Source organism: Ambystoma mexicanum, chromosome 13 (genome assembly GCF_040938575.1).
Source record: "Ambystoma mexicanum isolate Mex_15411 chromosome 13, UKY_AmexF1_1, whole genome shotgun sequence".
Taxonomy (NCBI): domain Eukaryota; kingdom Metazoa; phylum Chordata; class Amphibia; order Caudata; family Ambystomatidae; genus Ambystoma; species Ambystoma mexicanum.
This window is the reverse complement of record NC_090938.1, coordinates 15662737-15678104: the sequence shown is the minus strand read 5'-3', so window position 1 is coordinate 15678104 and position 15368 is coordinate 15662737.

Genomic DNA, 15368 nt, shown 5'->3' with positions numbered 1-15368 from the left:
AGACAGACAAACAACTGCTGTGGAACGAACAAGAAGGAAGGGCAAGGAAATTAGGTGACCCTGTGCCACAACTGCAGTTACGACCTACCACACTCCAAAGACTGCCCAGCAAATGGTCACACCTGTGAGAGATGTGGATTAACAAACAATTTCACCCGGATCTGCTGGTCGCCAGAACCATAGACAGATTTGTGAGGCTAGGCTGAATCAAGACAATCATTTCAGGGAAAGACACAGAAGGTAGCACTACCTGGACAGCCACCCGCAAATTAAGGCCAGCCTGTAGAGGAGGAAACGGACAATGGAGTCATATTCTTCATTTCTAGCATGTCTGAGCTGAAAGCCTGAAAATAGCACCAGCCAAATTGTACAATCCACATCTGCGACTCCCAGATTCCTATGTTGATTGACACTGGAGCATTTGTGAGCGTCATGGCGGAGGAACATTACCGCAAACTGGCAGATGCTCAGCCCCTAAAAGACACGCAGGTATGGATATATACATTTGGGGGAAAGGAGCCACTGCTGCTAGACAGTGTTTTCGTTGCATCTGTTCGACATTAGGACACCACGATCAGAGCAAGATATTTTGGTCACTAAAGTGAGTAAAGTTACATTACTAGGATGTGCTGCGGCAGACGCTCTACACATTGCAAACTTTGCTTTCGGCGACTACGTACAAGCCATTTAAAACTTTCTGGCTCGATATGCGAGTGTGTTCACAGGCATAGTAAAGCTCACAGGAGATCCAGTCCGACTTCACATCGACCCCACTGTCCAGCCGACAGTGCTGAAGAATAGGTGAGTGCCTTTCCACCAAAGGGAGATGTTTGAAAAATAATTTGAGAACCTGGTTAAGTTGGACACCATTGAACAAGCGGAAAGGCCGACCCTGTGGGTCTCTCCGATTGTAATTGCCAGTAAGCCCAAACAACCAGACTTCATTCATATATGTGTAGAAATGCATCCCCAGAATAGAGCAATAAAAAGAGAAAGACATTACGCCAATGCTCAATTATATTCTAGCTGATCTACAGGGGGCAAAATTCTTCATGAAATGATTTAAGATCAGTTGGTGTTAGACCCAGCCTCCCGCTACTTTACAATGTTTATCACACACCAAGGGATGAAAAGATACAAGCATCTTAACTTTGGCATTTCCTCAGCCGCAGAGGTATCAATCCGTGGAGTACTGGCAGGACTATCGGGCGCCATCAATATCAGTGATGATATCATGGTTTACTCCAATTCTAAATAGGAACACTTGGAAAGGTTGGGGAACGTTTTGAGATGCATCCAGCAACTAGGACTTACTCTGCACAAGGACAAATGCACATTCTTACAAAAGAAAATCAATTTCTTTGGGTTTGTATTCCAGGAAAGCGGGATTCATACCTTTCAAGCTTCAAAACGATTGATTTTGTCTTTGATTTTCTCCCGACTCTTCTACTGCTGCTCTGCTCTCTTTGGGCTTCCAACTTCTCGTCTTGCCCCCCTAAAATCTGTCTTTAACTCATCTCTTTGTCTCCTTCGTCTTCTTTACTTCAGAGATTCTATCTCAACTTCTCTCGCTACTCTGGCTGGTTATCTTTTCACTCTCAACTTTTTATGCCTCGTCTTCAAGTCCATCTATGGACTTGCTCCTGGCTATCTTTCAGTCTTGGTATCTTTCCATACCCCTTCTCGTTCTCTCTGCTCCTCTTCCCAGTTTCTCTTGGTGGCATCCTGCCCCCCATGCACTCAATCTCGCTTTTGTACCTTCACTCTTTTAACTCCTCTACACTGGAACACCTTTCCTTATTCTCTTGATTCTATTTCTGTCTATTAACTATCCTGTAAGTCATTGAAATCTCATTTTCTCCAACATGCTTGATTGTTTTGTTAATTATATATGTTTACCCATTTTATTGTACCGTTCTTTGGTCTCGGTACAGCATCTTGGCTTAAGGCGCTATATAAAATATAATATAAATAAATACAAAATACAAATAAATACATGTCCATTGATGATATAAGGGAGGCGTCAGTGAACGATGAATGCTTCCAGTTATTACAGTCAGCTGGGACCCGAGGGGAATGGAAAAGAGTCCTGGAGAAACTAGATAGGCGCATACAGGATGCAAAGATGGTGCTTGAACAAATAAGGTGTGTGTGAGCTGAACTAACATTTATGGGCAACGGTCTGGTTCACAAGGGGTCGAAAATGTTTATCCCCTCTAGTCTAGTACAGCGTGTATTGGAGCTTGCCCACAGAGGCCATTAAGAGGTGGACAAAACTAAAGCATGACTCCAGATCAAATTCTGGTTTCCAGGGCTCAAGGACAAGGTAGAAGAATGTGTCGGCGCATGTGTGTGGTGTCAAGCAGCAATGCCCCACTGGAGAGAACCCTACATCGAATCTATGGACTGAGCAACATACCCTGGGAAACTGTACACATGAACTTTGGGTCCACCTGCCTGGACACCCACTTCATGGTCCTGGTGGACCAATGGTCACGGTATCCAGAGGTAGAGTTCATTGAATCGACCTCGCTTGAAGACGTAGTGCCTGTTCCAGAAAATATATTCGCCACCATTGGGCGTCCTGCCGAGTTGTGCTGCACAGACAATGGCCCACCCTTCCAAAGTGGAGGGTTCTCTGAATATCTCGAGAGCCTGGGAGTACGACACCGAAAGGTGACACCGGTGTGGCCTAGAACAAATGGCGTAGAAAATGATGCGCACCATCAATAAAGTTTTTCGCATTGCGCACGGACAAGGAGAATGCGAACGGAGAGTCCTGTACCAATTTTTATCAGGGTATCACACCACTCCCCACTGCTGAACTGGCATCCGTCTGCGGAGGCCCTGTTCCAGCGATGCCCGAGAGTACTGTTGCCAGATCACTCACTCCGGAGCCCTGGTGTGATTGATCAATGATGGCCTTGTTTTCGAAAGAAGGAAGAGAGATAATGAGACGGAATATATCAGGAAGGGATCATGAGATAAATATCTGGAAGCAGGAGATATGGTGCTGATACGCTCCGGACACCCAAAAGGGAAAATGGCCCTACCCCATGATCCGACCCCAACGGAGGTGATAAAGACCAAAGGAACTATGGTCACAGCCCAAGATGGCCGAGCGACAGAAACTAGAAATTCCAGCTTCTTCTGAAAAATTGTGTGGTCGCCTGAAGAAGGAGGCAATAACAGTCGATGTAGTCCAAGGAGCACAAATTCCCCACGATGGCTGGGTCTGGGTAGCGAGGAATCCGATCCGGGGGACCCACTATCCATCGATGACGAGGATGGACCAACAGATCAAGAGGGGGGTGTGATTGTGACGGAAGAAGATTCCAGATGTGAAAGGTGCTAATACAACTTTATGCCACACTAAACCTATGGGGCACATACCTGGTCACTCTCATTGAGAAAGAATCTCTTTACACTGTTTCAATCAATTCAGAAGATATAGCCTCTTTTCAATCAAACTTTCAGAAAACAAAAAACACATACTCCGTAAATGTCTTTTAGTAGGTAATTGTATTCATCATTCCTACAATATTCTTGCTCATCTGAATTTCACAATTTCATCAAATACAAAGATATTTCATCAAACAAGAGCAGAACATTCTTAACCACAAGCAATATTTGTTAGAAAAAAGCTTTTTTTGTTCAGCAAATTTGCCGAATTTGTAATTTGTAAGGTAACTTTCAATTTAACAAACAGGGTTTTGTGTCCCCACACATTCACATGATGTTTGTCCACTACGCGTTTCGGGGTTATCTTCACCTCTTCTTCAGGTGTTGATGTGTTGTTTTTAACAATTTCTCTGTAACCTAAAAGTAAATTTAACAAAAATCAGAGATTTGTACCAATATTGCCTCTATGGTCCAGCGAACGCCAGTATCCCACAAATGAATTTTAAGCTATTTTCACTGACCTTGGAAATATCCAGGGTCTCTATAAGCAATTCTGACTGCCGTGTCACTACCTGATTAATCCTCCAAAGGTCTGGCCAGATATTGCAATCACTCTGTAGAGAAAACAATAATAATGAACTTTTACCCCCAACAATCTGCTATTCGCTACATCTGTGTCAAAATAAATCAAAAAAGAATCAAAAAAAGCCAAAATCACATTTCCCAAACTTACTTGCCCTCAACTCGACTGGTATCACAAACGCAACGCGGTGACTGCGAAAAGGCTGCAACCACAGCCTCCTGTCCTATGGTGTGGTTTTAAATAGGATATCAATGAGTCACGTGATCATGATTCCGATCACGTGACCCAACGTACCTTTCTTATAGGACCTACAACAATACCAACGCTTGTAAATACAAACATGTATCAAACGCAACGCGGGAACGGTGCATTGGCTGCAATCACAGCCTCCCGTCCCGCGATGCGTGAAGTTAAATATATTAAATCAATCGCGTGATCAACCCGATCATGTGATCGCAAGTGAATATGATGCCTGTCCCTTGGTGTCGCCCCACGTGATAACAAAGTCATCACGTGACGGCCTGTCCGTGATGGGTCACACAATTCGAAAACTTAGACTATTCATAATTTGCTCCCTTCGGATTGTCCAGACAGTTGTGGATTCTTGTTTGTCGGAAAATCAAAAAATAAACAACTCATATACATATTGCGTGCATGAGAAAGAAAACCCCCCAGTGGATATAAAATCCAGTGCAGGTAAGCCCTATACCAGTGTCTATTCAATAACTATACTAAATTCCATTCTCTAAAGGGACAACTATGTGTGATAAATATAAACCAAAATCATCCCTACTCTACAAAAAAGTGAACTGGGACATGCTTCCTGGGTGTTCATCCTCTCTTCTCCCAACAAAAATTTGGTGATAACTATAGTCCAATATTAACGCGACCAGAGTATTCCAATCTATTCAATGCCTAAATTCATTCAGGTACCACGGGCGCTCGCCATGCAAGCAGAGACAATTAACTACATTTCCCTTATTTATTTGACATACTTCATATTCCATCATTTTTATCGTGAACATATCCTCACAGATGGATCAACACTACAATTTCATTTATCACAGTTCTATATATACATTAAACCCAAAAATAGGGCAATTCCAAAAGTGAACAAAAAAAGCAGTTATACTCACAATAGTCAACAAAAAATCACATCAGATAAAGCAAGGGAAATCAAACTCATTATTCATACCCTTTGGTTCAAGTGTGTCTGGCCGCTCAATCCACTCCACCCCTTTTTGTCTCAGTAACTTTTGTATGTCACCCCCTCATTTAGAGCATCTGACTTACTCCAAAATCACCACTTTCATCTGAGCCACTGAGTGTTTGTATTCTTTAAAGTGTTGTGCGACTGGTGAGTGGACTGAGCATAATCGGATGTTAGATTTGTGCTCAGCCCACCTCAATTTGGCTTTTCTTGAGGTCAGCCCCACATAAAATATGTGGACATTTAATTCCATACACTACATTGTTTGTATCACATGCACTACACTTTGAAATCGCTCTCCTTTGATTTAGATTTAGATATCTGTCAGTTAAGTACCGTAAGTGACCAGAAAAATGTTTATGTTACATACTGTTTATTTCCCCCTGTTGTGGCCATGTAAGAATAATCTGTTTGGTGTTATTCAATTATGAAAAAGGAGGAGTGTGGTGTGTGCTCCTTTAAGCACTTTGTGACGTGTCAAGTCACGAGGCCCTACCCCACAACAGTACCTTTGGCGGAAGGGATAACTCACCACTTAATGTATACCACGCACTGCTGCAGTTTGCAGGGTCTCCAAACTCCCCAACTCCTCTGTAATGTTTAAATGTTTGCTCTCCCCTGTACATGTTATGCTGTAGCGTGTGGAGCAACAGGTGCACTGTGCATTCCAGGATATCAGAAGCAGATCCCTAAAGTAGATCCATGACCCATGGGTGGATGAAACCCTAATGTTAATGTTAAAAGTATTTGCACCGCGCACCCTCACCAACGGAATTAGTCCCCAAGCGCTCATGCAGAACTGCAAACAAGAGGGTGAGGGGGGGGGTAGTCGGGTGAAGAGGGAGTAGGAAAGTGAAAGGGTGACGTCCTGTTGGCAGCTTCAGTTCGGTTTTCACTGTGCGCCGAGCTTGGGTGCGAATATCGGATTGATGTGAGACCTTGTGTGCTGTTGGTGTGATTTATGTGTTGATTGTTGTTGCGATGTGGTGAAGTGCGTGCGGTTTGCTGTGCGGGAGGGTGGTTGTGTGCATTTTTGGCTGAGATAAGTATGCAGACGTTTGTGCTTTTGGGTTTGTGGGTTATTTACAAACCCCGGTTCCCGTCAGTCTATTTCTTGCCGGTGATCCATTGCTGCCTGTGTTTACTTTGTAGGTCAAGATATTATTGACATATCCTCCTTCCCCTTCCGTCCTGATCTCTCCCTGCTCCTTCTGTGGTATGATTTTAGCATTCTATCTTTTAGTTGCGTGGGTTTCTTTGCAGGCCAAGATATTATAGTGTTTTGGGTGAGATAAGTATGCAGTTTGCAGGGTCTCCTTGAAGCTCCCCAACTCCTCTGTAATGTTTAAATGTTTGCTTGGCACCTGTACATGTTATGGTCTAGCACTGTGCATTCCAGGACACCCGAAGCAGATCCCAGACCCCGCCAAAGTAGATCCATGACCGATGGGTGGATGGAACTCTAATGACAAATGCTTGAATTCGGGGGATAACAGTCACCATTCCTGGATTCCTCCGTTTTCCGCGGCGGTGGATCGCGTCCTGGTTCTGGACTCTCAGACTGTGGGAGCACCAGACTTGAGGTTGCACAGAAAGCGGGATTCAAAATGGGACGCCCCTCTGGGTCCAACATACTAGCCGGGGCTCCTGATTTTTGCGGAAGTCGCACCATTTTCCAGCCAAAATGTTGAACTCTGACATTTTTTTTTTTACTTTCTCCGACTAAATGTCGTTTTCTCCAAATCCAGTCAAAGGGTGCCCCCCATCCAGTCAAAGGGTGCCCCCCGCCCCTCCTGACACTGTTCTCTGTTCTCAGATCTTGGGCGGGGTGTGGGGGCAGGGTGGGGGACAGGTCCAGCAGCCCCCATCACCCGGCCTGCCCCTGGGCCGATCCTCCATCTGTATACACAGGCACGGAGACTGTTTATTTTTCCCTATTGACTTTCTCCAAATAAACCTCTGCTGCCGGGCAGGCGGCAGAAGGGGCCCGGGGCCCAGGCAGCTGTGTACCAAGTGTTTACAATAAAGCAGCCTTGCCATAGCAACAGGTGGCGGCGCGCGGGAAGGTGCTCAGCCAGGGCCGGCCGCCATGCCAGCAGAAAGGCGAGGAGGAGATCAAAGCCAAGAAGGAGGAGCCCGAGGAGCCCCCGCCAGTGACCCTCCTCCCCAGTGCACAGCACGTGAACCTGCTGCTGCTGCTGCTGGACACAAACCCAGGCAAGGAGGGGCACAGGAACTGACAGTGGACAGGCCCCGTGGGGCCCTAGGCCGATCCTCGCACTGGGGCCCCACCCCTGAGTGCCTGATGCAAGTGGAAGGCGCCCAGGCCTTTTCACTTTCCCAGTCTCGAGCGTTGCATGGAAAGCGATGAAGGATTGCCACACCAGTAGAGGGCGCCCTGCAATGGATCCCGCCGCAATGTGAGTGGTTGAGCAGAATGAAGAGCACAGGCCAATGAGTCAATGGGACACGCCTAACCGATCCTAGGCAAGATGACGGCTCGCCAGCGGACGGCCCTGCTCTCATTTGGCAAATGAGGAATGGTAGTGTTACCCCCGAGTGTCCTCGGGTCACCAGGCGTTTGCATCAATATAACAGGGTGCTCGAGGGTCCTGGGTGACTTTGTGTATTCTCAGGGGCCCCGTGCCACAGTGCAGTCCCTGACGTCCCTGTCTTGATCCCAAAGCGGAGCCTCTTCTGCCATCTCAGCAGTTTTGCAGAGCGCTAGGAAGCCACCAGAAGGAAGCATGTTAGCACCAGTGGCGGCCCCAGACATTTTCCATAGGGGTGGCCTGAGGAAGTCACTGGAAATCTTGGGGTGGCACACCAAAGCAAACACATAACTGAATGGGCCAGTGGGGGGGGGAGGGGAGCAGCGCTTTTATAAGGGTGGCCGTGGCCCCTCTTGCCCACCCTTTGGTGTCGCCACTGGCCACCAGCCACTTCCTCAACATCCTTTCTACCAGAGAAAGTACTTCAGAGACTTGGAGACTTGCAAGCCTGCTCCACAAATCCAGTGGACGTCAAAACCTTCCATCCCCCGCAGCAATCCTAGCTGCTCCCGCACTCTCCGCTCCATCCGTATCACGAACGAGTGACCCACGATCCACACCACCGGGTTCCCATTCACTCTGCTTAGCAAGAACACTATACGTTAGCCACGTTAAGATATGCTGTCACAATTTTCATGTTCTTACATCCCTCCTGACACCCCAGTCCTCATCTGCCCCCCGCCCAGTTGGCCCTCAACTCTAACACATGAGGTGCAGCCTAATGTACCACTTGTAGGCATGCGACTTCCACCTGCCGATTGCCTTAATCTGTTGCTCCTCGTACCCAAAGCCTGCAACCATGGTGGCTGCCCCAATTCTGAAAGAGTGTGGGGCAAATCATATCCCCCTGAGCCCCAATTTTCCGAAAAGCAGGGCCATCCCTATGAAGGAACAGCGGGCCCCCTCTGCTCCCCCTGTACTGCAGGTACTCCTGTACAGGGGGAGCCGACTTATGAATTTCCCGGGAGGGGCCCAAATACAGGAAGTGACATTACTGCCAGTTATAGGACCGCAAATTTGCATGTACTCGCCAACTTGGTGCAACGGCGCGCGGGGGGGTGGAGGCGCACCCAGCGCAGAACAGTGGAAACATTGGCTAGCATGTACTGCGTATACTAAAGTCAAGTAAGAAGGAGATTTAAGCCTTCGAGTTGCATTCCAGTAGGCCATCACTGCCCCTACTCCACCCCAATATAATCATCCAGGTTGTAGTAGCCCTCAAAAGGCAGAGCAGCACAACTAGGATGGGAGAACGAAATGCCATCCCATCCTGTGAGTGTGTCAAACGTCAGAGCAAAGACTGTGCGTGTGCCTACTACCTTGGAGCACAAGCTCACTAATTTGGTGCAAATCTCGCAAGTGGGAGCATGGGAATCCCCTGCGTGTGTGGGCTGCAGACCCCGGATCACTTGCTCACTTCTTCAGTGTGAAACTCTGGCCAAGGCTCTTTGGGCAAGCATTCAGGATGGGTCTCACACCTTTAAACAGTGTAATATACTGAGTGGGAACCTCACTCCTTGGAGCATAGAATCACTCGTTGCTGGTAATCTCACAACTGAATGTACAGTTTCACTCTTGGTCATCTCAGTGACCCCATGTATAATAATGGAGTCAGTCTCCCATCTGGGAAGACAATTATATTTCTGTTAAAACACTCTGAATTCTCACTCCAGTTTTCTCGATCTATAGATCCATACCATATTCATTCATTGTGTGTGCAGGGGTGATAGCTTGTGTCTGAGAGAGCTCATTCTTTCATTCAGGAGAGATAAAGGGGTAACAACCCCCTGTATGTGGGATCAGGCTCATTTTGCCCCATAGCCCCTTCAGAAGGAGTGAGCAGGGTTTAAGACCCTGCTGATTCTGCTATCCGACAGGCTCGAGCCTTCTATCCCTTGCCCCATCATGGCTCCCAACATCCTGAACGGCAGCCTATGGACAGCAGGCAGCTCCGGACATGCATGTTGCCAACTGAATGTAGCCAGATCTACTATTTAGACACTGGGAGAGAGCCATGAATCCACATTGGTGGTGAAGGAGCACTCAATATACAGAACACAATGGTATAGTGTTGCATTCCTGCTGAGAAATGACAATTCTGAGCATGTGAGCAGTAGGTTGGATCAGTGCTGCCCCATAAAAGGTGTAGAAGCCTCTGTGAGAAGTGGCAGTACTGGCCCAACGGTGAGAAGTGTAGTATTTTCACATTATGCTTAAGAACTTTGGGTTATTGAATAGTGCTGCTACATTCTGAGTAATTCCATCCCTTTAAATATATGAGCTCTTGTATAACCACAACAGTGCTGAGTTATTCTGATGATGAAAGACTTGCTCAATAGTCCTGGTTCTGTATCATTACATGTACTTCGGATCTTTAGAGTATCGGAAGGATAGCTCAGAGGCAACATGCTCGCCTTGGAAGCACGACGACACAGAGCAACACAGGTTCGATCACTCGGTCCGCGTAACACAGGTTCACTTCCTCGGTCTGTGCCACACGGGTTCGCTCCCTCGGTCCGCGCAACACAGGTTCGCTCCCTCGGTCCGCGCAACACAGGTTCACTCCCTCAGTCCGCGCTTAGAAACCTCTGGGAAGTACACGCATTATAAAATAAGCAAAGTAAATAAAAACGAAATACACCTGTTGAGAAGTGCTGGGGCCTTGTCAATAAGAGTGTGGCAGCTCAACTGAGAAGTGCTGATGTTGTTCCATCACAAGTATAGCAGCCCCACTGAGATGAACTAGCATTGCCTCAACAAAAGCATAGTATTATCGCTGAGAAGATTCAACAATTATAGAAGCCCTGTTACAGCAGTACTATCCCATCAAGAGTATAGCGAGCTAACTGAGGAGTACCAGCATTGCCCCATTTCAAATATGGCAGCTCTACTAGAAAGAGCTGGCTCATAGGCTCCCCGCCCATAGCATTCGCCCTCACCACGTGCACACTCAGAGACATGCAAACAGTCTAATTTGCCCTCTCCCTGCCCCTGCTCCTGCTCCCTGCCCCATCCCTTTGCATCTGTACCTCCATTTCTAAAAATCCTTCGGGGTTGGGTGTACCTCTACATCTGTGCACCCCTCTTGCCAACAGGGGTGCACAGATGTACAAATACACCCAACCCAAACGTTTTTTAGAAATTGCGGGACAGACTTGCTTTGCATCTGTGCCTCCATTTCTAAAAATCGTTTTGGGTTGGGTGTACCTCTACATCTGTGCACCCCTCTTGCCAACAGAATGAACAGACATGCTTGAATGTGCAGACTGGTCTCCCACAACTGGACTTGTTGTATGCCCAACAAGCCCCTTTTTTCTCCGCACTGCCCCCGCTGCTCTAAAAGGGCTGAACCCCTTGCTGGTAGACGAGCGTACCACAGTGCAACTGGCCCACAAATCCATTGACCTGGACCCCCAGTCCAACTGCGCATTCCCACTCTTTGTGCTCCTCACCCGTTCATCATGCACCAACCAGGCCCCAAAAGTACAATCATGATACATTGTTAACACCAGGTGATGATACAACCACAATTTCTGAAGGCGCTCTGGGAATTTTTCCAATTAAAAGGCAGCCCAATTTGCTAGTGACCTCTTGATAAAGAATTTCGCCTTTTCTTCCTCTACCCTCCTATGCTCCAACCGTGAAAATATGTCTTTGGCGTGATTGAGCAAGTGAGTGAGCCGCTGCCTAAGACCCTCCTGGGCCTTATTTGTAATATCCAGAGACCCTCCTGGGCCTAGACTTGTAAAATCTTGGTTCCTGCCTAGCACTCTCAGCACCTTTGTACCCATTCCCCCAACCCCTCCACCGCATCCATTTCCTCCTTTCCCCATTGTCCTCACCGTTCCTTCCCCACCCCTTCCCACTACCTTCCTCTTCTCTCCTCCCCCTATCTACTCTGTGGTGCACTCCGTCTCTCCCATCTTTTCTAACTGCTTCTCTATCGGCTATCCTGCTGTCCTCACTAAATCTGGTAGGAAGAAGTTTAAAAAGGACACCCGGGTCTCACACCCAGGCCTCCCTATCGCTGACACCTATACCAGTGCCTCCTCCAGGCAAACTTTCACCAATATCCTCTTTGTTGTTCCCTCGCCAGACCTATTGACCCTACATTTGGTTTCTGTGCTCTCTCGTTTCTCTTCTTCTCCCATTAATGGTGGCACCCAGTGGGAGGCACTCCTGGCCTCCTTCCACTCCTCTAAGGTCATCATTAATGTTTACTTGAATGATACCGTCTTGGTCCAAGGCCCTCAAGCCAACCTTCTCCTCTTTGATAGATGCTTCCCGCGACTCATCAATTTTCTTTCTTCTCCTGCTGTCCCCTCTCTCCCCTCCACAGCTTCCTCGCCTCCCACTGCTGTCTCCTCCTTGGTTACCTTGCCCTCTCCTCCTTCCTCTTCTGCCCCCCTGACCTCATTCTACACCCCCGCAGGGCGACCCTCTGATTTGTACCCCTCCCCGAAGTCTTTCAAGGATGGCAACCTTCTCCATATTGCCACTCTAAACTCTCGCTCAGCTGTAAAACACTCCTCTGACATCTGCTGTCTCCTGGAAAATGTTGACCTTGATGTCCTTGGTCTTACCGAGACATGGTTCACGGCCAGCTTTGTCACGGCCTTTGACACTCTCCTTCCTGATGGCTACAAGATCCTCTCCATGGCCAGGTCTAATCGTTCCGGAGGGGTAGTAGCCCTGATCTTCCCTGAGTGGATTCCTGCCTCTGTCATTCCCACGCAGACCTACTCATATTTCAAATGCCTTGTCTTCAGGCTCTCTCTCTCTCTCTCTCTCCTGGCCATTCCCTTATTGTTGCCACCATCTATCGGCCACCTGGTCAAATCTCCTCCTTCCTCTCTGAATGGGCGGACCTCCCCTCTTCCCTCCTGGTCTCAGCCACTCAACTCCTCCTTCTTGGAGACTTCAACATCCACCTGGATGCTTCTTGTCCTTCCTCTGGACTCTTTTGCGACCTCTGCAACTCTCTCTCACTCTCTATTCTCCCCTCTGGCCCGACTCACTCTGCAGGGCACACTCTGGATGCTCTGATCTCTTCAGACCTTCCCCTTTTGTTCCCTCTCACCACTACTCTCGGCTGGAGTGATCCCTCTCTCCTTTCCTCCCAGCTCACTCTCTCTACCCCTCAGGCCAAGCCAACACCAACACTGCCACCTACCTTCTCGGTTATCCAACCCATGAAGCGTGTGTCAGTTGAGGCTTGCGCTGCCACTTTCTCAACCACCCCGTCCCCCTTTGGCTGACTCACATCCTGACACAGCCCTTTCCATGCATATCTGATACTTTAGATGTTCTTGCCCCTGTCATGAGAATCTGCCTGAAGCCCAAAGCCAAGTGCAACTCCTGGTATGACTGAGACCTCGTCACCCTTAAACGCAAGTGCAGGGTGGCTGAGAAGAAATGGCATGCTTTCAGTACATCCTCTGACAAACTGGCCTGCTGCCTGCTCCAAAGGCAATACCGTCTCTCTGCCTGCACCAAGAAGAAAGCTCACATCCAAGCCCGCGTCTCTGCGGCATCTAACAACTCGGCCAAACTCTATAAAATCTGCAAGGAGCTGACCAATCCTGCTGCAGTCTCTACCTCTCCTGTCCCCTCCCAGGCCCTCTGCATGGCCCTGGCCTCTCATTTCATCTCTAAAACTCAGGACATCCTGTCCTCTCTCTCTCTTCCTCTCCCCCTCCTCCATCTACTCCCTGCTCTTCCTCTGGCCTTTCTTTGGGCCACCTCTCCTCCCCCTTCTCTGCCTTTCCCCTGTTCTCCCCAGACAAGGTTTCTAGACAAGTCTGATTTATGAAAGTCCCGTCAAAACAGGTTCACCCCTCTTCCTCCAAAACCATCAAGGACCACATTGCCACCCTGGCTCCTGCTCTGGCTGACTTCTGCAACCACTCCTTCGCCACAGGAGTGTACCCTTCCCCCCTGAAGCACTCCCTTGTGCACCTTCTTCTTAAGAAACCCTGTGCCAACCCTTCCTGCCCGGCTAACTATTGACCAATCTCCATCATGCCTTTCCTGGCCAAACTCCTGGAAAAGCGGGCCATCTCCCAGCTTAATCTTCACTCTGAATCTGTTGGTTGTCTCCATGACCATCAGTCTGGCTTCAGAGCTGCCAGAAGCATTGAAACTGCTCTCCTGAACACCCGTGAAGGCCTGTTCTCCAACCTTGATCCCAACACCCCCTGTGTCCTCATCTTACTTGATCTCTCTTCTGCCTTTGACATGGTCAACCATGCCATCCTGCTCAACCGTCTCTGTGATAACCTGGGTATTACCGATCAGGCAATGGCTTGGCTGACTTCTTTCCTCTCCGATCGACCCTTTCAGGTCCAACTTGGGTGCTTTCTCTCCTCTATCTCTATCTCTACCTGTGGTGTTCCCCAGGGGTCTAACCTCTCTCCCTGGCTGTTCAACCAATACGTGGCACATCTTGCACACTGCATTGCCGCTGTCTGCCAGAAACATTCAGTGCTATGCGAATGACACCCAACTCATTTCAGGCTCCCTTCCGCTACCTCTTTTCCTTCTCTCATCACTGACTGTCTGCTATCCAGGAGTGGTGTGCTGCCAATGATCTCTGCCTTAATGCCAGTAAGACCGAGATTCTCCTCATTGGCACACCTGCTCCCTACTTTCCTGTCACTCTCTAGCCGGCCTCTCTTGGACCTCTTCCACCTGTGATGCTAAGGGTCATCTTCGACTCCACACTCTCCTTCTCTCCTCACATCTCTGATGTCTCTAAGAAGTCACACTACCAGCTGCACCTCCTCAGAGGTATTCTTCCTTTCCTCTCCTTCCTCCAGAAGCTCACTGTCTCCAGAGCTCTGGTTCTCTCTAGGCTGGACTACTGCAACAGCCTCTTTCTGATCTGCCTGCCTCTACTCTCCGCCCTCGGCAACTCATCCAAAACAGGACTGCGAGACTTGTCCTTGGCCTCAAGCCCAGTGATTGTATCTCTCCAGGACTGAAATCTCTCCACGGGCTCCCAGTTGCTGCGAGGATTAAGTTCAAAACCCTCTGCATTGTCCACAAGGCTTTCTGCGGCCAGGGGCCTCAATACCTTCAACAGTCTCTTCCTAAATATCTTCCTACTCGAGCTCTTCGCTCATCCGTCTCCAACTCCCTCAGAGTCAGTCGTTTTTCCAAGCAACGAGTTGGTGGTAGATCTCTGTCCTCTGCTGGGGCCTCCCTTTGGAACAGCCTCACTGAACCTTGAGGAGAACCATCTCCAGTTCCGGAAGCACCTCAAAACCTTCGTCTTTGATCCTGCTTTCTCTCCTCCTCTCCCCTGCTGATTTCTTGGCTGAATATGAAACTGCTCTGGTTACCTGGCTACCCTCTGATCTCTGGCCCAGGTCCCCTCCCCGCCAGTTGCACACCTGCACTGCCCCCCTGGCAACCCTTGCACTCTGGAACTGTTTCTGTATCCCTACAGCCCCCTACCACCACTTGACACCTGATGTCTGCACTTAACCCTGCACTTGCCACCAGCTGCCGCACTCTTTATTTATTGTCTTTGTTATTTATTTTACTGTTATCTTATGTACTGCCCCCTCCAAATCCCCACCGCACTCGCTCCTCCCTGCACTTACGCAATCTCAATGTC